This window comes from Ovis canadensis, chromosome 4, assembly GCF_042477335.2.
Source record: "Ovis canadensis isolate MfBH-ARS-UI-01 breed Bighorn chromosome 4, ARS-UI_OviCan_v2, whole genome shotgun sequence".
NCBI classification, from domain to species: Eukaryota; Metazoa; Chordata; class Mammalia; order Artiodactyla; family Bovidae; genus Ovis; species Ovis canadensis.
In genome coordinates, this window is record NC_091248.1 from 55,926,071 (window position 1) to 55,951,208 (window position 25,138).

Below are 25,138 nucleotides of genomic sequence, written 5' to 3' on the forward strand. Positions count from 1 at the left end.
TTGAGTTGGGGATGCCATCCAGCCATCTCATCCTCTGTCGTCCCCTTCTCCTCCTGCCTGCAATTCCTCCCAGCATCAGAGTCTTTTCCGATGAGTCAACTCTTCACATGAGGTAGCCAAAGTATTGGAGTTTCAGCTTTAGCATCAGTCCTTCCAGTGAATATTCAGAGTTGATCTCCCTTAAGATTGACTGGTTTGATCTCCTTGCTGTCCAAGGGACATTCAGGAGTCTTCTCCAGAACCACAGTTCGAAGGCATCAATTCTTTGGCATTTTGCCTTCTCTATGGTCCAGCTCTCAAAACTGTATATGACCACTGGGAAGGCTGTGGTCTTCGTTGGCAGAGTAATGTCTCTGCTTTTCAACACACTCTCTAGTTTTTTTTAATGTAAAATGTATACATTAATACATAAATAAAATTTACATTTAAAAACCCAGGGGAGGTGAATATTAATCATTTTTTTAAAGAAAGTTCTTGACTGTGTAAGCACTATCTGAAACTTGCAGGCCTAAAGTAGGTCTATGTTTTTAATTGAAAGAATTATTATATGAGACTTCCCTGGTGGTCCAGTAATTAAGACACCATGCTTTCACTGCAGAGGACATGGGTCTGATCCCTGATCAGGGAGCTATGATCCCACGTGATATGTGACATGACAAGGGGGAAAAAGGAGGGAAAAAAATTGGGTTGGTGTCTGTGAATTTAAAGTGATACAGGTAAGTATGACTACATATTTTTCTCTAGTTATGGTCAGCTATGGAGTTACACGCAGTAGACTTTAACTAAGGGTATGGATTAGATCATGGCAGCCAGTCCCATCACTTCATGGCAAATAGATGGGGAAAAAGCAGACACAGTGACAGATTTCATTTTCTTAGCTTCCAAAATCATTGAATGGTGACTGCAGCCATGAAATTGAAAGATGCTTGCTCCTTGAAAGGAAAGCTTTGACAAACCTAGACAGTGTATTAAAAAGCAGAGACATCCGTTTGCCAACAAAGGCCTGTACAGTCAAACCTGTGGTTTCTCCAGTAGTCATGCATACATGTGACAGCAGGACCGTAAGGAAGGCTGAGCACTGAAGAACTGATGCTTTCAAACTGTGGTGCTAGAGAAAACTCTTGAGGGTCCCTTGGATAGCAAGGAAATCAAACCAGTCAATCTTTAAGGAAATCAACCATGAATATTCATTGGAGGGACCAATTCTGAAGCTGAAGCTCCAATATTTTGGCCACTTGACGCAAAGAGCTGACTCGTTGGAAAAGACCTTGATTCTGGGAAAGACTGAGGGCAGCAGAAGTGGGTGACAGAATATGAGATGGTTGGAGAGCATCACCAACTCAATAAACAGGAGTTTGAGCCAACTCTGGGAGATAGGGAAGGACAAGGAAGCCTGGAGTGCTGCAGTCCATGAGGTCTCAAAGAGTCAGACACAAACAACAACTTGTTGTTTAGCGACTAAACAACAACATGTACTAGTCATGCAAACAAAACAAATGGGAAAGGGATACAGAATGAATATAGTCAAGGCAGTAATTACAGGGGCCAAACGTAAAATTTAAGCTAGGTTGGTGGTGGTTTAGTTACCAAGTTGCGTCTGACTCTTTGCAACCGCATGGACTGTAGCCTGCCAGCCTCCTCTGTTCATGGGATTCTCCAGGCAAGAATACTGGAGTGGGTTGCCATTCCGTCCTCCAGGGATCTTTCCAACCCAGGGACTGAACTCATGTCTCTTATGTCTTTTGCGCTGGCAGGCAGGTTCTTCACCACTAGTGCCACCGTAGGATTCCCACTGTGTACTATTTAGCTACTGTATGCTATTTAAGACTGCTTTAAATAACTAGAGTGTCATCATTTTAAAATGCCCATAAATTAATAGATGTAGGCACTGATCATCAATGGCTGACAATATCAGAAAAAGAGACAATACAATTTTAAGTACCATGTGAGAGCAGCACATCATACCAGCCATGAGATACTGCTGCCAAAACACGGAAACTGGATCTGAACAAACCTTAGATCTAAGTACTTACTTACAGTTGATAAAGTAAAAGTGAAAGTGAAGTCGCTCAGTGTCCAACTCTTTGCGACCCCATGCACTGTAACCTACCAGGCTCCTCCATCCATGGGATTCTCCAGACAAGAATAGTAGAGTGGGTTGCCATTTCCTTCTCCAGGGGATCTTCCCGACCCAAGGATTGAACCCGTGTCTTCCGCCTTGCAGGCAGACGCTTTAACCTCTGAGCCACCAGGAAGGCACATGTTAAGTGTTACCATGATAATGTAATCAGCAAAATCCAAGACACGAGAAATACTATAGATCCATTCACCTATTTTTAATTTGCTTTTTTTCCTTCAACAAATAAATTGCAAGAGAATAAAAAGAGAAATGGAGAGGAATCTGCTGATTAAAAGAGACTTGCTGATTATTTGCTGTGTATGGAACTTATTTAGATGTTGATGTGAACAATTTGGAGAGAGGGAAAGAAGGTGACGGAGAGGAGAGGGGGGCAGGATCAGAAAAGGCAGTGAGGGAGAATATCAAGGATACTTGAACATTACTTGGATATTTGATATTTGATGATATGAAAGGATTACTTTAAATTTTTTGAGGTGTGATAATACTATTGTGTTTATGCTTCAAAAAGAAAAAAGGTCCTATCCTTTAAAGATAGACTGGGGAATGAATGAGGGTATAGATGAAATAAAACTGACCATGAGCTGATAATTACTGAAGGTGGGTCACGGATACATGGTTCATTACATCAATAGTGCTAAAAAATAACAAACAACCCCAAATGTTTAACAATGTGGCTTTGATAAAATAATGTATAGTATTTCCATGAGATAAAATAATATGCTCCCATTAAAATATTCTCTACATTATATATTATGTAGAATGCTTAAGAATATTCAGATATTAAGAATGTTCATAAATGAATAAATGTAAAAAGGTTACAAAGCAGCATGGAGAGAATTACCTCATTCAAATGTATAGAATGGAAATAAGGTCCCCTCCTCCCAAATTAGCAGTAATTATCACTGACAAAAAAAAAAAAACAAAACTTGATTTTGAAGGGAAATATAAGCTTGGGTACATTTTATATTTTTAGATCAAGAGAATCGGGAATATTATTTCAATTGTAATTTTTATCAAAGATGTACTATTTATCAGACATTGCGCCAACACTTCACAAACAATGAGATAACTGTCTTTGTTATTGAGAGAAGCCACGGAAAGTACAGAAAGTTTAAGACACTTGCTTAAATTAACTAGAAAAAGTTAGAACTGGATTCAAACCCAGGCATTTTGACTCAGAACCTTCATGTTAAGCCTTTAACTCTTGAGGAAGTCAGGAGAGGCAGAGTCTGAAAGTTCTAGGGGAAGAAAATAAAATGGAAAGAGTAAAAACCCTGAGTGTGTGGAGAGAGAGAGCCTGACCCAGGGCAGAAAAAAGTCATTTCTGCAGTCGAAGAAGTACAATACGGTGGCAGATCAGAAGTGTGTTGAGTGGGGATTCCTATCTAATTAGAAAAAAAAATATTTTTTTAAGCACAAAAATGTTTAATGTAAATATATATATTCAGATAGTTTACATTCTTCTCAGTTTTATTTATCTTATAGATAACCTGTTTCATTCATAGAAAACATATTTCTGTATATTAAATACTGATGACTATGACAGGAATTCTGCATTTGCTATTCTGTTCAATTGATCCATCTGCTTATATATAATATCACATACTCTACTTAAGAATTATGGTAGCTTTATTCTGTAGTTTGATACTCATCCATAAAACAAATATGTCATTGCTGTTCAGTTGCTCAGTCGGGTCCAACTCTGCCTCCCCACGAACTGCAGTACACCAGGCTTCCCTGTCCTTCATCATCTCCTGAAATTTGCTCAGACTTACTTCCATTGAGTCGGTGATGCCATCCAACCATCTCGTCCTCTGTCGTCCCCTTCTTCTCCTGCTTTCAATCTTTCCCAGCATCAGGGTCTTTTCCAACGAGTCAGCTCTTCACATCAGGTGGTCAAAGTATTGGAGCTTTAGCTTCAGCATCAGTCCTTCCAGTGAATATTCAGGGTTGATTTCCTTTAGGACAGACTGGTTTATCTCCTTGCTGTCTAAGGGACACTCAAGAGTCTTCTCCAGCACCACAGTTGGAAGGCATCGATTATTTGGCACTCTGCCTTTTTTATTGTCAGCTGTCACATCCATATATGACTACTAGAAGAATCATAGCTTTGGCTATATGGACCTTTGCAGGCAAAGTATCGTTTCCGCTTTTTAATACCCTGTCTATGTTTGTCATTGCTTTTCTTCCAAGGAGCAAGGTCTTTTAATTTCAGGGCTTCTTACAAGGGTACTAATCCCCTTCAGAAGGGCTCACCTCTCATGACCTAATCAACTCCAAAGGTCCCACCCCCAAATACTCTCATATTGAGGATTAGATTTCAAGGTACAAATTTTGGGGATGACACAAACATTCAGTTTGTAGTAAATGGTATATATTATGAAAGAAGGAAATACATGAAGAATGGGAAGTAAAGAAGCAAGATCAGGAAAGGAAAGAGAGTCTGGGAGAGGAATCAATTTCTCTGATCAACATTACAAAGAGAACATTATTGATAAATTGTGTCTCCTTTAAAAAAAGAAGTTGACCTAAATACTCACGGCCTCATCCTTACTGTGAGGCAAAGCAAGTGTTCTTCAGGCAAAAGTTCACAGGGGAAGTAATAATCTAATTAAAAAGTCTATTCTCAGAATGTTTACATTCCTATTTGTTAAACATAGTTGGTTTTCAGAAAGCAGCTAGTTGAGATAAACATTCAAATTCAGAATGTTTACTCATGCCAGATATTTAAAGCCATACCCATTATAAGTGTTTCCTGGTGATTTTTAAGACCAATATTTTTCTCCACCTGCTCTCTCCTCTCTGCCTGCAAGATCAAATATCTCCTTGGTAAAGTTTTCCTCTTATCCCCTCAGACAGGTTTAGTACTGTCTTCAGTGCTTTCATACGACACTGCATACGCACACTTAGAAATAGATTGGCTGCGATGAGAATGATGCTTAAGTTGCTTAAGCCATAGGGAGGATACTACCACATGTCCACGTGTTAAATGTTTCTGTGAAACTGGCAAACATAAGATTTAGTTGCATAAGTCATATTTCTCTCCTCTTCACTTTCAACTTTGTAATTTTCCAGTGTCTACAGTCTGGGGGAAGTTGCAGGCATTTCTAGAATCTGGCTAAGGGGATACAGCGAAAGCATTAGTGGCCTGTATTTACGTGTTTCATAGTCACTTCCAAGCGCAGCTGTGCTGCTGTTCACTACCAGTTTCGTGTAGAAGTGGCTTCCAGCTACCTCCTATGCGGACTCACCCAGCCTTGGAAAACACCCCAGAAAAGCAGATCAAAAGTTGTATGGTGATATGTAGGTGCCTTTTGGTCAAGTCTATGCATGTGGAATAAGAAGGATTGATGCAGGGTCTGCCTTAGTGGCAAAGAGTCTCCTTGGTGGACACCCTCCTTAGGACAGCCTGCACCCAGTGACCGAAGCCCAGGAGGTAGGTGGCCTCCGCAGGGCTCTATAAAGGGCGACGTAATAAAGCAGAGGCAATCAGGCTTGCTCTGCAGTTCTACTTGTTCTTTGGCCCCATTCTACTTCCTTTCTTTCCCTTTCGGTTATTAATCTCTAACAAACATCTAATACCCCAATCTTTGCCTCAGCATTGGCTTCTGTCAACTTGTGGCATTCAGCTTGGTTTGAAAAACTCTGTCAAAAGATTATTTCCAGAAAATGGTAAAATTATGACCCTGATATAGATGTAAAAGTGATTTTATATTAAAGGACCTGTTTTACTTATGATATGAGGCAGAGGCTACAACTGATTTCTGATTCAAAGTAGAAGTCAAGACGGTACAAAACAATGTGGGGAAACGGTATGTCGATAAATTGCAAATGGAGAGAAAACCAGCTTTTCCACATGGTGGAAGGAATCAATTAAATCACTCCTGGAGAAGATAGCACATATACTTGTCAGCTACACAATTTATAAAGAGTTGAAAAATATCTCAAAGATAACGAACAGAGGTGGAATCTAACAGCTTGGGAGAATATACTGCAGAAGATACATAGTTTGCCACTGAAACACACCTTTTTGGAGTACATGTCTTATTTGCAAAAGTGCTTTCTGTGGACTTTCCTGGTGGCAGAGTGGATATGAATCTGCCTGCCAATGCTGGGGACATGAGTTTGATTCCTGGTCTTAGAAGATTCAACATGTTGTGGAGCAACTAAGCCCATGAACACAACTACTGCGCCTGTGCTCTAGAGTTTGCAAGCTGCAGCCACTGAGACCCGTGCTCCTGGAGCCCATGCTCTGCAGCAAGAGAAGCCGCTGCAATGAGAAGCCGGCATACCACAACTAGAAAGTGGCCCCCGCTTGATGCAGCTAGCAAAGCCCACGCACAGCAACGAAGACCCAGCACAGCCAAAAATAAGTAAATAAATACAAAAATTTTTATAGAAGTGCTTTCTTTCTCACCTCCCTTTTGCTTTCAAAAGAAATGTTTAGTCATCAAATTCTGTTGGGCTTTTAGCACACACATGGATAGCTAAAAATGCTTCTTATAAACTTTCAAACAGTTATGGATTAAATAACAAGAAAAATTTAATAACCTTAAATGACTGTAAATGAGTCCCTATAATTGAATATCAAACATAATCAATATTTGGTCTAATATTTATAAATAAATAAACATAAGCTTTTTACCAACAGAAATTTTAATATAAACCTAAGCAGGCTCATTTGAACAAACAAATACAAAAATATTATGATCAAACTTAGTGTCTTTTATATATACATACTGAATTACATATTGACCGAAACAGAAAATATGGAACATAGATACACAATCTATAATAATATTGTCAGTATGTGGGTAACCTGGGAAGGAGGTTTAGAAATATAAAAAATTATGTCTGCCTAGACATCTCTTCCAGAGAAGGCAATGGCAACCCACTCTAGTACTCTTGCCTGGAAAATCCCATGGACGGAGGAGCCTGGTAGGCTGTGGTCCATGGGGTTGCGAAGAGTTGGACACGACTGAACGACTTCCCTTTCACTTTTCACTTTCATGGATTGGAGAAGGAAATGGCAACCCACTCCAGTGTTCTTGCCTGGAGAATCCCAGGGATGGGGGAGCCTGGTGGGCTGCCGTCTATGGGGTCACACAGAGTCGGACATGACTGAAGTGACTTAGCAGCAGCAGAAGACATCTCTTCAGGCCCCATTTCATTTGTTTCTTGCAATATTATTACAAATTCACAAATGAAGTCAGGTTCTGTTACATTTCCATTTTCAAGTTTAATTTTTAAAGTATAAATTTTGTATAAAGTATAAATTTTTAAAGTATAAATTTAAACCTTTAGGGAAAAATTTTTTTGAAGTATAAATTTAAACCTTTAGAGAAAAATTTAAAGACTTCTGGAAATTTGTGGACTTGAATAGTAAATTTTATAAGGTGAGGAATAGTACATTTGGATATTTCATTAATATTTTATGTTAATGCTTACATTTTCTAATTCGAATGTTTTAAGTGTAACAATAGATTGTAAATGATTGATGTGAATAATTTTAAATGATGTGTTTGATATTTTAAGGGTGCTATTTATTCCTCACAATCCAGTGATGTGTGTGTATGGTTATTTGTACAATCCTTTCAAATTGAATGAAAAAAGAATAGAGTTCTTTGTATCAAAGTAGATATTTGGAATCTTGTTCTAAAGATACAAAATTGCTCTCAGAAAACATTAAGAGAAAACAGGCTGTATTGTTCTTTCTCAAAGAGCATAAAAGGCAATCAAACAAGTAAGTAGAATGTGGTAATTATTGAGAATGCTGATGGCACCCTTAAGATTAAGCCACAGAAGAGAAATGCTTTTTTGGGATGACTTTTTTTGAAAAATCTATTAAGTGAGGAGTGGGGGAGGCTGGCAAACTTCTACAATCCATTTGGGTAATCTACCAAATCATATTTCTTGATTAAGGTTATACACCCTGAAAGGCACAATTGATTACTGGAGAGATGACAAATAGGTATGAGAAAAAAAAAAAAAGAGAGAGAGAGAGAGAGAGACAGGTAAAATGAAGATAATAAAGATGCTATTTCCAGAAGATCTCCAACATGTCAAGACTTGAAGAAGCAGAAACCTGTGCATTCCATTTAGTTTACCAGATAGCCTCCAACAATGAAGATGAATTAAAGACTTCAGAAATAAATGTCTTGGATATTAATTCCCTCATAGTTATCTTTCTCTCAGAAACACCTTGGAGATCAGAGGACAAGACTTGATCTTTATATTCATGTTTTTGTAACTTCAAAATGAATTTCTCACTGCTGTTCCTCAGACACTGACAACTAAATCCACAATGGAAATACTCAAAATGCTAGATTTTGAAACACAAGACACAAAGCAAAAAACTTTATTCTAGATTAATATGTATTTGTTAAATCAGTAACTTTCATGGCTAAACAATCTCGTTAGAATTTGTCATTGTAGTTTCACTGTGAGGGTTAACATGCTGGTATGTGATGCATCCTTGCATTGACCTCAGATGACGCATTTTTGTTGACTGATTCTATTACTGATGAAAACATCAAGAAGGCTCTTAACTGGGTTGTGAAATATTGTTGACTATTCTAAATTGCTCTGATTCTTTTTGCTTTTGCAACCCTCCTATTTGACAGCACCAAGTGCTATAGTGTGAATGCTTGTGTCCAGCCCCAAATTCTTATGTTGAAATCCTAACCCCCAAGGTGATGGTATCTAGAGATATTTTGGGGAGATTATCAAGTCATAAGGGTGGAATCCTCATGAAGGGGACTGTGCTCTTTCTTATAAAAGAGTCCCTAGACAATTTACTGCCCGCTTCTCCAGGTGAAGATACAAGAGAAATCAGCAGTCTGTAACCCAGAAGAGGGCCCCCATCAGAACCCCATCATGCTGGCACCTTGATCTTGGACTTCCAACCTTCAGAAATGTAAGAAATAAATATCTATTATTTATAAGCCACCCAGTGTCCATTTTTGTTTTATTTTATGATAGCAGCCAGAAATAAATAAGACTGCAAAGTATTTCCAGTTTGCTTTAAAGTACAGAAATAGCTACAATATAACTCCAGTCTTCAAAACCGTGGAATAATGAATTTTAGTTATTATCTCATAGTTAGAGTGGAAAGCCTCCTGAAAGTCTTTTCTTTTTTTATTGTTGTATTGAAATATAGTTGATTTACAATGCTAATTTCTGCTGTATAGCAAAGTGATTCATTTAAACATTATATATATATATACATACACAGACACACACACACATATATATACATACCCTTTTTAAAATATTCTTTTCAATTATTCTTTATTGTAGCATACTGAACATAGTTCTCTGTGCTATACAGTAGGACCTTGTTTATCCATTGTGTATATAAAAACCTACATCTGGCAAACCCCAACCCCCCACTCCACCCCTTTCTCCCTTTGGCAATCACAAGTCTGTTCTCAGTGTCCCTCTGTGAGTCTGTTTCTGTTTCATAGGTAGTTTCATTTGCGTCATATCTTAGATTCCACATATAAGTGATGTCATATGGTGTTTGTCTTTCTAGAGAAGTCTCTTCCTTTAAACCTTAAATTACATGTACTATCTTAAATCACCAAGTTCACGATATGTACTAATTATGATGATTAACATGGCCCATGACTTAAGAATAAGTATATATTATGAGGAGTAAGAACTTTTTTGGCTTACACATATGCATGTTTATCATAAGCACCATGAACTGTCCTATTTCAAGCAATGTAATCATAAAGCAACTTTATCACTGGAACTCCCACCACCCCTTTAAATCTACTCAGTAGAACTATGTCCTTCCTTGCACCTGCCTGTGAACTTATACTGATCTGTGACTTGATTTGTTTGCTTTTGGTAATTGAAATCCCTATGGGCATTTTTCCACTTCAGTTCCAAAATTAAACTTGATTTTAAATTGAGATTTCTTCTCTTCCTCTAGCTGATTTCTTGTCATCTTACTGCCATCTCTGCTGTAAATAAAACTGCTTCACTCATTTAAGAATTTTTTTTTTTTTTTTTTTTTTTTTTAGCATCTCTTGCCTGGAAAATCCCATGGACCGAGGAGCCTGGTGGGCTGCAGTCCATGGGGTCGCTGAGAGTCGGACACGGCTGAGCGACTTCACTTTCACTTTTCACTTTCATGCATTGGAGAAGGAAATGGCAACCGACTCCAGTGCTCATGCCTGGAGAATCCCAGGGACGGGGGGAGCCTGGCGGGCTGCCGTCTATGGGGTCGCACAGAATCGGACACGACTGAAGCGACTTAGCAGCAGCAGCAGCAGCAGCACCAGCATCTCTTCTGTACTGGTCACTGTGCTAGGCAAGCCAGACATGAATGGTTCCTTCTTTCAAGGACCTTGAAAGTCTGGTCAGGGGAGAATGGTAATAAAGATTTAAATAGACAAGCATAAGTGAATAACCGTCACAAAATACACAAATGAAAGAAGCACATAAAAGCTGTGATTGACTTCCCTGTAGGGACAGCCAAAATTTGATGGTGGTCTCTGTAGACATTCCCATTCTGTCTTTCTGAAAAGCACCTTTGTTTGCTCCCCATAGTACAACTAAAACTGGACTTTGAAATTTAACAAAGTTTTATAGAAGGCTTAGTAATAGCCTGAGTACGTCACCTGGAGTGAACACTCTTTGGAAATACTAGTGAGTCTCAGAATCCAAGAGACAAAGGCTACATGCAGAGTCCCTACACAGAATGAGGGTCAATTCCCACCCACATGAAGCTGCTGGCATTTCTACATGGTACAAATTTAGGCCCAAATGCCCTTTGGACTAGAGTCCAGGGCGTGGGATGCCCTGGGGTGACTAGTAGTAGGTCTGTCCTCTTCCTTCCAGGTATGTACTCTCACCATTGTGAACTAATCAAGACACATAAAACAACACATATTACACATCCAAAACTGAGGTTATCAAGTCTTTAATGACACTAATCTTACAACTTAAGATAGCATGTTAAAAAACAACCAACAAAAGTTCAACAAAGGTTGGACTTTTTACCAAAAAAGGTCCATCCATCTAGTCAAAGCTATGGTTTTTCCAGTAGTCATGTATGGATGTGGGAGTTGGACTATAAAGAAAGCTGAGTGCTGAAGAATTGATGGTTTTGAACTGTGGTGTTGGAGAAGACTTTTGAGAGTCCTTTGAACCACAAGGAGATCCAACCAGTCCATCCTAAAGGAATTCAGTCCTGAATGTTCATTGGAAGGACTGATGCTAAAGCTGAAACTCCAATATTTGGCCACCTGATACAAAGAACTGACTCATTTGAAAAGACCCTGATGCTGGGAGAGATTGAAGGCGGGAGGAAAAAGGGACGACAGAGGATCAGATGGTTGAATGGTGTCAGTTTGAGTAAACTCCGGGAGCTGGTGATGGACAGGGAGGCCTGGCATGCTGCAGTTCATGGGGCTGCAAAGAGTTAGATTGAGCAACTGAACTAAACTGAAAGATATTTAAGTATCAGGACTTTCCTGGCAGACCAGTGGTTAAGACTCTGCGCTTCTACTCCTGGGGGCATGGGTTTGATCCCTGGTCAGGGAACTAAGACCCTGAATGCTGAGCACCAAAAAAAAAAAAAAAAAAAGAAGACATTTAAGCATCTGTGGTGAAGGGCAAAAACTGCTTTTAAAATTCTCAAACTACAGTTTTCCTAGTCCAGATCCATCAGGTACCTGACTAAACATGTTTGACTCTACACACAACTGAGCTACGTAAGACCTGAACTCTTACATTTTATTTCTGGGTTCTCATATCTAGTCAGTGTCTACCTGCAATATTTTATAAAACCCAGAGTGAAGAAGCAAAAAAATTTTAATCAGTTAAAATTCAAACCCTTAACAGCTTCATGACAAATGTCAATTATTTAACCAATCCAGGGGTCAAGTACATTATTAATATACTGCATGCTCAATAAGTTGTGAGACTGTTTAGCATATTATTTATTACTATTAGTTGTTTTAAAAGAATTTTATGAATTTGATTATAAGTGGCTTCATAAGTAGTGGGCTGCAATAAGGTAACAAAGAATTAAACTGGGGAAATCACCTAGGAATTGGTAAAATGATTTACTCATATTGAAGAAACTATAAGTAGGAAATCCCTTAGGCATGATGGCAGGTCCTAACTGTGATCTTCTTAGGTTTGTAGGAAATGGCACTAAGGCAGATGTTATACACAGACACTCTCTTTTGTTATGGAGTCTTAGCTACTTTTTGTTATTGTATAGTAATATGCTCATCCTCTTATATTAATTGGGTTTCCCTGATAGCTCAGTTGGTAAAGAATCTGCCTGCAGTGCAGGAGATTCCAGTTTAATTCCTGGGTCAGGAAGATCCACTGGAGAAGGGATAGGCTACCCACTCTAGTATTCTTGGGCTTCCCTGTGGCTCAGCTGGCAAAGAATCCGCCTGCAATGTGGGAGACCTGGGTTTGATCCCTGGGTTGGGAAGATCTCCTAAGAAGGGAATGGCTACCCACTCCAGTATTTTGGCCTAGAGAATTCCATGGACATCCATGGGGTCCCAAAGAATCTGACATGACTGAGCGACTTTCACTTCACTTCACTTCACTTTACTCACATTAGTAGACCAAAGACTTGTTGGCGTGTCTTTTAAAAGGTGGCCTTATAGAGGAACTTTCAGTTGCACACAAGTCTCAGATCTCAGGTCTGTCATAATTTTTCAAAGTTTCAGATTTGTGGGGGGTCAATTTTAGTGGATACAGGAAATTTCATGGATGTAATTATTAATGTGTAAATGATGGATTTTTTAAATATACATGTTGACAAGGAGAAGATTTCTTTATGTCAATCATATTATAGCTCCTTTGTCTTCCCTACCTTGTTTCCTCTTAGACGTGGTCCACAGGCATCTAGGATGAAAATGCGTGACTGGCCGAGGGTTGCACATGGTAATGTGTTTAGCGCCACTGAGATGTATGGTCAAAAATGATTGAAATGGTAAATTGTTATTCTGTGCTGTGCTTAGTTGCTCAGTTGGGTCCGACTCTTTGTGACTCCATGGACTGTAGTCCACCAGGCTCCTCTCTCCATGGGGTTCTCCAGCCAAGAATACTGGAGTGGGTTGCCATGCCCTCTTTTAGAAATCATTAAGTGTATTTTACCACAAAAAAAAAAAAATTAGACTACTGAGTACAGAAGCAATGGATTCTTGTAGGAATATAATTGTGCCAAATAATGAAGCCCTTATTTATTTTTTTTAATTTTTAGAATATTGAATTAATTTATGAGCTAAGGAAATGATAAAGTACCATCATCTCCCTCCTTTCTGTTTGTCTGCAACCAGCTCTCATCAGATACCCCTACCCTTCCTACAAGTCCAACCTCACAAGATTATCTCCTTTCTTGCTTTCTTTTTTTTCTCTGTTTCTTTTTTTACACTTATTCTCAGTCTTTAAACTGCTGCACTCCTCAGGCTGAAATGGATGAATGAGACTTTAGACAAGGGGTTCCTCTGAAGCTCTGTGAAATTCCTGATTGGTATATGTCGAAACAATCAAAACAGATTTAAATGCCAAGAGCTTTGCTCATCAACAGCTATGGGCAATATGGTAAGTTTACACTTTCGAATGTAAAGAAAAGTGTATGCTTTAGTGGAAAACTATGGACTGTCCAGATCTTAGAGGGTACCTTTTTAGGTTATTTCATTTTGATTCTACGGAAGCTATTTTGCAACTGCGTAAATATTAGCTGACAACGATGCAAAAGAATTCGTTTTGCATGCACATTCCTTCCTGTCTGGTAGACTTTCAGCTGAACTTTCTCTTTTCCCTTTCATAGAAAACTAGTTTTACATTTTTCTACATATTCACTTCAGCATTCCTGATGTATAAATGGGTCAAAGCTCTGGATTCCCATCTGAATGAGTTGTAACATCTGCCTGGTTCTATCATTGGTTATGAGTAAAATAACATCCTTAATACAGGTACTAAGGTAGTAATGTATCATACAGGTATTAATTTATCATACATTTTTACACCTGTATGATAATCATGATTTTACTTTTCTTGAAAATTACTTGTTAATAAAGACAAATAGACATTTATTTGTTTTCCTTAAACATAAGGGAAAGGAACAATTTTTTTTTAAGTTTGTCATTTATCCAGTCCTATTAGAAGAAGAGTCACATTAGAAAGTTAATTCTATAATAAGGATTATATTATTTTTTGAATCCTATATGTATAATAATGAACAGTTGTCTTAACTTATTTTGCTTCTAGAGCTCATTTGTTGCTAAAACTCCACAAGAGTGTGCAAAATGAACCATAGAAAGAATTTTATTCTCTTTCTATAGAAAAAAAGAATTCAACCAAAAATAAGCTACCTGGACAAAAAAAGTGTGCAGAGTTTGACAGCAGCTGGTTGACTAAAATTCAAACTATTTTCAATAAAATCTGATTAATATATGTTAATTATAAATAAAATATGATAGTCCTTTTTTCATCTAAACATTTACAGAAGGTACAAGTATTGCGAGCCCAGGTGTGCAGAGAGTAAGAGAACTTGGAGAGACATTTCAAAAATCACTGAATTTCAAAAAGCATGCATTAGTTTCTACAGTGTCTTTAATAAATACTCTCACAATGGATTAAACATTTCCTTAAAAATATAAAAAAAAATCAAGTTACTACTAAATATGTTAAGAAGAAAAAAATCTGCAATATATATTTTTGCAGAAACAATTCAGAAATCTGTTTACGTGAGTATCTGAGAACATATTCAAAATCTGTTCAAGGCTTCTAAATATTTATAGCAAGTGTATACTTTTTACCATGCTATGCCAATCAAGATAGCTGGAGACATTGGGAACAGTAGATATTGAAGATAACCTACAGTAAGATTGATCATATAGCTGTGCTAAAGGGAAAACCCTCGCCAGGATCTTTCTCCCAGTTTCTCTAAGATAAGTGTGTGTTAGAGTTGTCCAAAGAAACAAAACCAGGAGGACCTATATGTAGATTTATATATACATAAGCAAACATATACATATATCCTATGTGTATCTATATATGCATATAAAGACTTGTTATAAGGAATTGGTTTACATGATTATAGAGACTGACCAGTTCCAAGATCTACAGTTAGCAAGCTGGAGACCCAGAAAAGAAAGCTGCAGGATGGAGACTTGGAGAGAGTTAATGTTTCAGGTTGAGTCTGAAGGTGGGAAAAGACTGCTGCTCCAGCTTAAGGGTCCTGATGGCTCAGATGTTGTTCTATTCAGGCTTTCAGATGACTAACTGAGACACACCCATGTTAAGGAGGGCAAGGTCCTTTACTCACTCCTGCCAATTCAAATGTTAATCTTGTCAGAAACACCATCAGGAAGTCTGATCAACTGTCTGAGCATCCAGTGGTCCAGTCAGTTTTACACAAAAAAATTAAACATCACAGTAGGTGAGCGAAACTCAGAGCCTGAGAGATTCATGTTAACATGTCTTCTCTAACCCTATACTCCCCAATTCTGCCTCTCTATGTAAACAGAGTCTAGAATATTGATTTGCATACATAGTTTTCTCACCCAGAGTTAACCTCTGAATATTGTAACATGCTTTGATGATCTGGGCTTCCCTCATAACTCAGTTGGTAAAGAATCCACCTGAAATGCAGGAGACCCCAGTTTGATTCCTGTGACAGGAAGATCTGCTAGAGAAGGGATAGGCTACCCACTCCAGTATACTTGGGCTTCCCTTATGGCTCAATAGGTAAAGAATCCACCTGCAATGCAGAGACGTGGGTTTGATCCCTGGCTTGGGAAGAACCTCTAGAGAAGGGAATGACTACAGCGCCTGCGTGGGCATATGAGGGCCGAGAGGAGCTACTCCACGTTCAAGCTCAAGAGGGGTGGCCATGAGGAGATACCCTTCGTCCAAGGTAAGGAGCAGCGGCTGTGCTTTGCTGGAGCAGACATGAAGAGATACCGCATGTCCAAGGTAAGAGAAACCCAAGTAAGATGGTAGGTGTTGAGAGAGGCCATCAGAGAGCAGACACACTGAAGCCATAATCACAGAAAACTAGTGAATCTGATCACATGGACCACCAAGTGAAGTGAAGTTGCTCAGTCGTGTCCGACTCTTTGCAACCCCATGGACTGTAGCCTACCACGCTCTTCCATCCATGGGATTTTCCAGGCAAGAGTACTGGAGTGGATTGCCATTTCCTTCTCCAGAGGACCCCCCTGATTCAGGGATCGAACCTGGGTCTCCTGCATTGTAGGCAGATGCTTTACTGTCTGAGCCACAAGGGACCACACTCTTGTCTAACTCAATGAAACTAAGCCATGACATGTGGGGCCACCCCAGATGGGCAAGTCATGGTGGAGAGGTCTGACAGAATGTGGTCCACTGGAGAAGGGAATGGCAAACCACTTTAGTAATCTTGCCTTGAGAAACCCATGAACAGGATGAAAAGGCAAAATGATAGGATACTGAAGGAGGAACTCCTCAGGTCGGTAGGTGCCCAATATGCTACTGGAGATCAGTGGAGAAATAACTCGAGAAAGAATGAAGGGGATGGAGCCAAAGCAAAAACAATACCCGGCTGCGGATGTGACTGGTGATAAAAGCAAGGTCCGATGCTATAAAGAGGAATATTGTATCCATTTACAACACCACGAATGAACCTCAGTTCAGTTCAGTTCAGTTGCTCCGTCGTGTCCGACTCTTTGCAACTCCATGAATTGCAGCACACCAGGCCTCCCTGTCCATCACCAACTCCCGGAGTTGACCCAAACCCACGTCCATCAAATCTGTGAATGCCATCCAGCCATCTCATCCTCTGTCATCCCCTTTTCCTCCTGCCCCCAATCCCTCCCAGCATCAGGGTCTTTTCCAATGAGTCAACTCTTCGCATGAGGTGGCCAAAGTTCTGGAGTTTCAGCTTTAGCATCATTCCTTCCAAAGAACACCCAGGACTCATCTCCTTTAGAATGGACTGGTTGGATCTCCTTGCAGTCCATGGGACTCTCAAGAGTCTTCTCCAACTCCACAGTTCAAAAGCATCAATTCTTCTGTGCTCAGCTTTCTTCACAGTCCAACTATCACATCCATACATGACCACTGGAAAAACCATAGCCTTGACTAGATGGACTATTGTTGCCAAAGTAATGTCTCTCCTTTTGAATATGCTATCTAGGTTGGTCATAACTTTTCTTCCAAGGAGTAATCATCTTTTAATTTCATGGTACAGGAACCTGCAATGTTAGGTCCATGAATCAAGGCAAATTGGAAATGGTCAAACAGGAGATGGCAAGAGTGAACATCAACATTCTAGGAATCAGCGAACTACAATGGACTGGAATGGGGAATTCAACTCAGCTGATCATCTACTACTGTGGGCAGGAATCCCTTAGAAGAAATGGAGTAGCCATCATGGTCAACAAAAGAGTCCGAGATGCAGTACTTGGATGCATCTCAAAAACAACAGAATGGTCTCTGTTCATTTCCAAGGCAAACCATTCAATATCACAGTAATCCAAGCCTATGCCCCAACAAGTAACACCAAAGAAGCTGAAGTTGATTGGTTCTATGAAGACCTACAAGACCTTTTAGAACTAACACCCAAAAAAGATGTCCTTTTCATTATAGGGGAATGGAATGCAAAAGCAGGAAGTCAAGAAACACCCAAAGTAACAGGCAAATTTGGCCTTGGAATACAGAATGAAGCAGGGCAAAGGCTAATAGAGTTTTGCCAAGAGAACACACTGGTCATAGCAAACACCCTCTTCCAACAACACAAGAGAAGACTCTATACATGGACATCACCATAAGTTCAATACCGAAATCAGATTGATTATATTCTTTGTAGCCAAAGATGGAGAAGCTCTATAAAGCCAGCAAAGACAACATCAGGAGCTGACTGTGGCTCAGATCATGAGCTCCTTATTGCCAAATTCAGACTTAAATTGAAGAAAGTAGGGAAAACCACTAGACCATTCAGGTATGACCTAAATCAGATCCCTTATGATTATACAGCAGAAGTGAGAAATAGATTTAAGGGACTAGATCTGATAGACAGAGTGCCTGATGAACTATGGACGGAGGTTCGTGACATTGTACAGGAGACAGGGGTCAAGACCATCCCCATGGAAAAGAAATGCAAAAAAGCAAAATGGCTGTCTGGGGAAGCCTTACAAATAGCTGTGAAAAGAAGAGAAGCAAAAAGCAAAGGAGAAAAGGAAAGATATAAGCATCTGAATGCAGAGTGCCAGAGAATAGCAAGGAGAGATAAGAAAGCCCATCTCACTGATCAATGCAAAGAAATAGAGGAAAAGAACAGAATGGGAAAGACTAGAGATCTCTTCAAGAAAATTAGAGATACCAAGGGAACATTTCATGCAAAGATGGGCTCGATAAAGGACAGAAATGCATCTAACAGAAGGAGAAGATATTAAGAAGAGGTGGCAAGAATATACAGAACACTGTACAAAAAAAGATCTTCACAACCAAGATAATCACAATGGTGTGATCACTCACCTAGAGCCAGACATCCTGGAATGTGAAGTCAGGTGGGCCTTAGACAGCATCACTATGAAAAAAGCTAGTGGATGTCATGGAATTCCAGACATTTAGGAATTCAAATCCTAAAACCTGATGCTGTGAAAGTGCTGCACTGAATAGGCCAGCACATTTGGAAAACTCAGCAGTGGCTACAGGACTGAAAAAGGTCAGTTTTCATTCTAATCCCAAAGAAAGGCAATGCCAAAGAATGCTCAAACTACTGCACAGTTGCACTCATCTCACACGCTAGTAAAGTAATGCTCAAAATCCTCCAAGCCAGACTTCAGCAATACGTGAACCGTGAACTTCCAGATGTTCAAGCTGGTTAGAAAAGGCAGAGGAACCAGAGATCAAATTGCCAACATCCGCTGGATCATGGAAAAGGCAATAGAGTTCCAGAAAAACATCTATTTCTGCTTTATTGACTATGCCAAAGCCTTTGACTGTGTGGATCACAACAAACTGTGGAAAATTCTGAAAGAGATGGGCATACCAGACCACCTGACCTCCCTCTTGAGAAACTTATGCGGGTCAGGAAGCAACAGTTAGAACTGGACATGGTACAATGGACTCTTTCTTTCCAAATAGGAAAAGGAGTACATCAAGGCTGTATATTGTCACCCTGCTTACTTAACTTATATGCAGAGTACATCATGAGAAACGCTGGACTGGAAGAAACACAAGCTGGAATCAAGATTGCTGAGAGAAATATCAATAACCTGAAATATGTAGATGACACCACCCTTACGGCAGAAAGTGAAAAGGAACTAAAAAGCCTCTTGATGAAAGTGAAAAAGGAGAGTGAAAAAGTTGGCTTAAAGCTCAACATTCAGAAAGTGAAGATCATTTCATCTGGTCCCATCACTTCATGGGAAATAGATGGGGAAACAGTGGAAACAGTGTCAGAGTTTATTTTGGGGGGATCCCAAATCACTGCAGATGGTGATCGGAGCCATGAAATTAAAAGACACTTACTCCTTGGAAGGAAAGTTATGATCAATCTTGATAGCATATTCAAAAGGAGAGACATTACTTTGGCAACAAAGGTCCGTCTAGTCAAGGCTATGGTTTTTCCAGTGGTCATGTATGGATGTGATAGTTGGACTGTGAAGAAAGCTGAGTGCCGAAGAATTAATGCTTTTGAACTGTGGAGTTGGAGAAGACTCTTGAGAGTCCCATGGACTGCAAGGAGATCCAACCAGTCCATTCTAAAGGAGATCAGTCCTGGGTGTTCTTTGGAAGGAATGATGCTAAAGCTGAAACTCCAGAACTTTGGCCACTTCATGCTAAGAGTTGACTCACTGGAAAAGACTCTGATGCTGGGAGGTATTGGGCCAGGAGGAGAAGGGGACGATAGAGGATGAGATGGCTGGATGGCATCACTGACTTGATGGACATGAGTTTGACTGAACTCCAGGAGTTGATGATGGACAGGGAGGCCTGGCGTGCTGCGATTCATGGGGTCGCAAAGAGTCAGATACCACTGAGTGACTGAACCGAACTGACCTACTCAAATATTCTGGCCTGGAGCATTCCATGGACTGTATAGTCCATGGTGTTGCAAAGAATCAGACATGACTTAGCGACACTCACTTTGATGATCTGAGCTTGGAGGTCAAGTTGGGTCAGCTGGTTGTATATTTACATTTGATTTGGAATGTAGAAGGTAACGTTTCCCTTCCAGTTAGTTGAGTCTCCAGAATCTCTTATTTCAATCATTCTAGAAAATGCTGATAAATAAAATAGAGGTGCAGCTGAAAAATAACATAAAAAGACTAAATATTATATATTTTCTCATATAAATAAAGAATTGGGACAAAAATATGATATATTGATATAAAAAAAGAAATAGAATCAAACTTATATTTTATATAATGTTATAGGTAGCACTCTAGGAACTTTTCATAAATTGATTTCTTGATTCTCATAATAACTCTAGTAGGCCTGTCATCCCTGGTTTATAGAGAAATAAGGTTATGACAAGCATAATTGAAATTGGTACTCTGGGCTGTTTGATTTCAAAAACACCACATTCTTCCCACTTCATCACATAGCCTTTTGCTTCTCTTTTACTTCTCTTTCCTTTGTCAAAACGTCAAATATGGAAGTCATGTAAAAGCTGAATATTAGTGTGTTTATTATTTTTTCTATTTCAAAGTCATGCAAAATATTCTTTAATTGGGAAAATGTAACATATGAATGGATATCACCTTTAGAGTAAGTGTGTACGTATGTATATTCTAAACTTGGTAAGTTTGGGTGTTGTAAATAGAAGTTGGCTACCATTAGATAACTGGTGAAATTAAGATTCTTGCCTTAAAAATTGAGGAGCAGAACTTGTATCCATGGTGATCCCACAAATGTGCCAACACCTGGCAAAGCTCATTCGGAAACATCTTGTCAGCTTCCTTTAGAGACACATATAAAAAAGAGGAACAGGATAATGAAAAATCCATTGGAAAGAAATGCATGAGTAATAGAAAATTAAGAAAATACAAGTAAACACATTTGCTCCCCATGTGCATCATTGTGGAAGCAAAGATGAACAAAATATGATCTTTGTCTTAATGTCTCTATAGGGAGAGATAAGGATGTACAGAAACCACAATACACACTCTTTTTCCTGTGTTTTTTCTTTTTCTTTTTTAAATTCACAATACACATTAAAAGTGGTGAGTTTTGCCAATTAAAACATGAAGTGCAAGGTGCATTGAGGGGAAGAATTTGGATTAGGGCTTGAATGAATGGCAGTATTTCTGAGGGGCACTGATAGTTAAGGGCAGTGAGAAATAAGGTGTTTAACTGCCCTGAGGTGGAGGTCAGTCAGTCAGGAATGTCACATGATATGGCTGCTCCCAGACCACCTCCCCATCCCCTGACTGGCATGGTTTAGAGCTTGAAGTAATTTAGTCTGCATGCACCATTGACCTTCATATAGATAATTCAAAGGGATATATTTCCGTTATTATTCCATCTGATATGTCAGATGAAATTGGGGCTGTTAATCACTTCCTGCATCTAGAAAGGCTTCCTTCCTTTGGCTGCTTTTACTCCTTGGCATCTGGAAATTGTTATCTGTAGAGCTGCCCTTAAATTATATGCCCATCACATGTCTTCCCTGAGCTCCCAATGTCACCACTAATAGCTTCAACAGGCAAATAAAAATAATCATACCTGAAAGAGAAATTTCCCTCGCTCCTCCATTGTAAGCCTGGGATCATTTTGGTGTTCTTTTTCAAAGCAAACTACATGATCATCCAACTAGTCGCTAAGTTTGAAATTCAGGAGTTATCCTTAATACCTGTCTCTTCTGAACACCACCAGACCTAATGCATCCAGACTCAGGGTGACATTTTTTCCAAGTCTCTCTCAAATTCTTACCTTCTCTATCCCCCCTTCACTATTCCTTAGGCACACTGGCTTGTCTTGCTGTTTAGAACCTACACTGCCTCTTTCTGCCTTGAAGATTTTGCATGTACAGAATGTATCATTTAGAATTTTTTATCCTACCCACCCCACACTTACAAACCATTTATTTTCAGACCAAATCTCAAATACAACTTTGTTGACAATGATGTTGATAATTCTCACAGATTAGATCTTTTTTCTCCAGTAGATCTCATAACTCCCATAGTTTTCCTTTGTATTAATTATTATAATTGTATTATACAGGTCAAAGGGACAAACTTATCTATCTGATTTGAACTGCTATATTTTGTTTTTCAAATTTTATTAAAATAATTGCAGGTATATTTGGTTTATATTACTAATAGAGACCTACTGAACTTTCCCTTAGAAAATGTCTCCAAGCCATCTTCAAATAGTGATTTACGTGGAAAATCTTACCAGGCTAAATATTAGAAGTTACAGAATATGATAGACTTAATTCTGGCATTTGTTTCTCTCTCTCTCTCTCTCTCTCTCTCTCTCTCTCTATATATATATATATATATATATACACACAGGTATAGAATATTTTATAATTCTATGGCAAGTGTATCACTGACATATTTTTCCAAGCCAGAGAGAAAAAGAGACAGAAAGGAAGAGAGATTGAGAGAGAGACAGAATGAATGGGGTGGAGGGAAGAAGAGAGAAGAATAAACAGCTGGACTCAAATGGAAAACAACTGTTTTCCACAAGTAGTTTAACAAATAAATATTTCATAAGGTCTTAAAATGTGCCCTGATTTTATTAAGCACAATATAAGGCACATTTCATTACTTGGTCCTTAAAATTAATTTCTTTAAATATAAATCTAGCAAAAATCAGGAGGCCATATGACATGTATGTCATGAGCAGGTGGATTAACTGTTTTCTGATTGTGAATAAATAATTTTTTGCTTACAGAGATCTGTGTTAGAAGATATGTCCTTGACTACCTCAGTGTTCCACACTGACCTCTGGATTGGGCAACTAGAGGTATGTCAGATAGGTCACTGGCTCTGGAACAGAGTACCTGGTAAATAGTAAAGCCGGTCTTCCAGTAGACTAGTGAAGTCATGAAATCCCCACATGTGACCTGCTTTATGATGCTCGAATTCAATCCTGGTTCAGATTATAGGAGACACTGCAATGCCAGTAGCTTTTCACCAGGCTCCAGGATCCCCTTGCTCTGTCTGATTCTGGTCTAGTATTTACAAGGGGATTCAACCTATGTCTTTATGAAGCAAAATGAAAGGGGTTTGACTCTCCCAATATGAAGGAGAATTTATCCCATGCTTCTTTAACTGCATTATGGGATGCTCAAATTAAGCATCCTTAAACTTTTTTAAAGCACCTATTTATTAGAAATGCTCTGGTCAAGTAGGAAATAGGGGGCTTTCATCTCCCTTTCCTCCACCTTCTTGTTCTGGAGATAAGACACACCTAACTCGGCAGTCTTGCAGACCTTTTGATATAGGAATGCGTGCATCGGCGCAGGTGGCCCTATGAGAGAAACGTGGGAGGACTGCTGCACTAGCTGTGAACGAGGACAACTGTACGAGGCAAACGCTGAAATCACATCCCAGACTAATTTTAGGCTTTACTGAACTCATGAAAGAAACAGTGGCAGTGTTCTTTGCTTCTCATTATATCGAATGCTTTCCTTTAACAAGAATGGCAAAGGATCACCTTTCCCTTTGTATGGACCTGGAAGATTCAAAAGGGGTTCTGCCCTGGCTGACAGGTTACAGATTACGGATTCTAACAAAAAGCCAGCCCAGACCTCTTGATGCCAGTTCAGAAAAAGCAAAACAAATTGTGAGACACTGAAATAGATACTGCTGTTCACAATATGAGATTTATATGAGGAATTAGAGCAAATATCAGTCTGAAACAAAGTTAGTCTGAGAGATCATTACTGATACCAGAATCAGTTCAGTTTAGTTGCTCAGTCATGTCAGACTCTTTGCAACCCCAAGAATCGCAGCACGCCAGGTCTCCCTGTCCATCACCAACTCCCAGAGTTTACCCAAACTCATGTCCATTGCGTTGGTGATGTCATCTAGCCTTCTCATCCTCTGTCATCCCCTTCTCCTCCTGCCTTCAGTCTTTCCCAGCATCAGGGTCTTAGCCAGAGTTATTTTCTAAAGTGCAATGGAAACAGTTGATACCATATTGGATGCAAAGCAGAAGATATCAGTAAGAAATTTTCAAAGAGCTTATGAAAAAGAATACAGAAGTGAAAATAATAGAAGAAAAATTATGACACAGATCCAGAGAATGAGGTATGCATATATTAGAAGGCACAGCAATGACCCTGGTGGCTCAGGGGTAAAGAATTTGCCTGCCTATGCAGGTGACGCAAGAGACACGGATTCAATCTTTGGGTCAGGAGAGTCCCCTGGAGAAAGGAATGGCTACCCAGTCCAGCAGTCTTGCTGGGAAAACGCATGGACAGAGGAGCATGGAGGGCTACAGTCCATGGGATCCCAAAGAGTTGGACACAACTTAGCGGCTAAACAACAGCAATGAGGACAGAGTGGACAAAGTGGCAGTTTCCATTTAGCACAAAAGAAAATGATGCTCTGAGTTGAAAAAACATGTTAGTATTTAGATTTATGTGGTTTGTAACATTAACAAAAACCCAGAACTTAACATACTTTGTGAAGTTTTAGAATTTCAAAGGTGAATTTACAGTCCCACAGTATCTACACTGGGTGGCTGTCTACAAAGCAAATAAATAAAACTAGCAATCACTCTATAGCAACAAGTACTAAATTGGTGAAACAATATTGTCACCATTTTGAGATGGTGTTATTTTGATGCTAGAAGTATATAACTACATGGATAGCTTTCTGTTCTTTATTCTTCCTTACTTTTGCCTTCTTGATCTGTTAACATACACTACTATGTTCAAATTCTTAGACTTTTAAGAATTCTTTTATGTATTTTTGTGTGTTCTATACCCAGGTTTTTTTTTTTTCTTCGTAGCAGATATATTGAGGTATATTTTCCATACAATAAAATTCAGCTATTTTAAGTGTG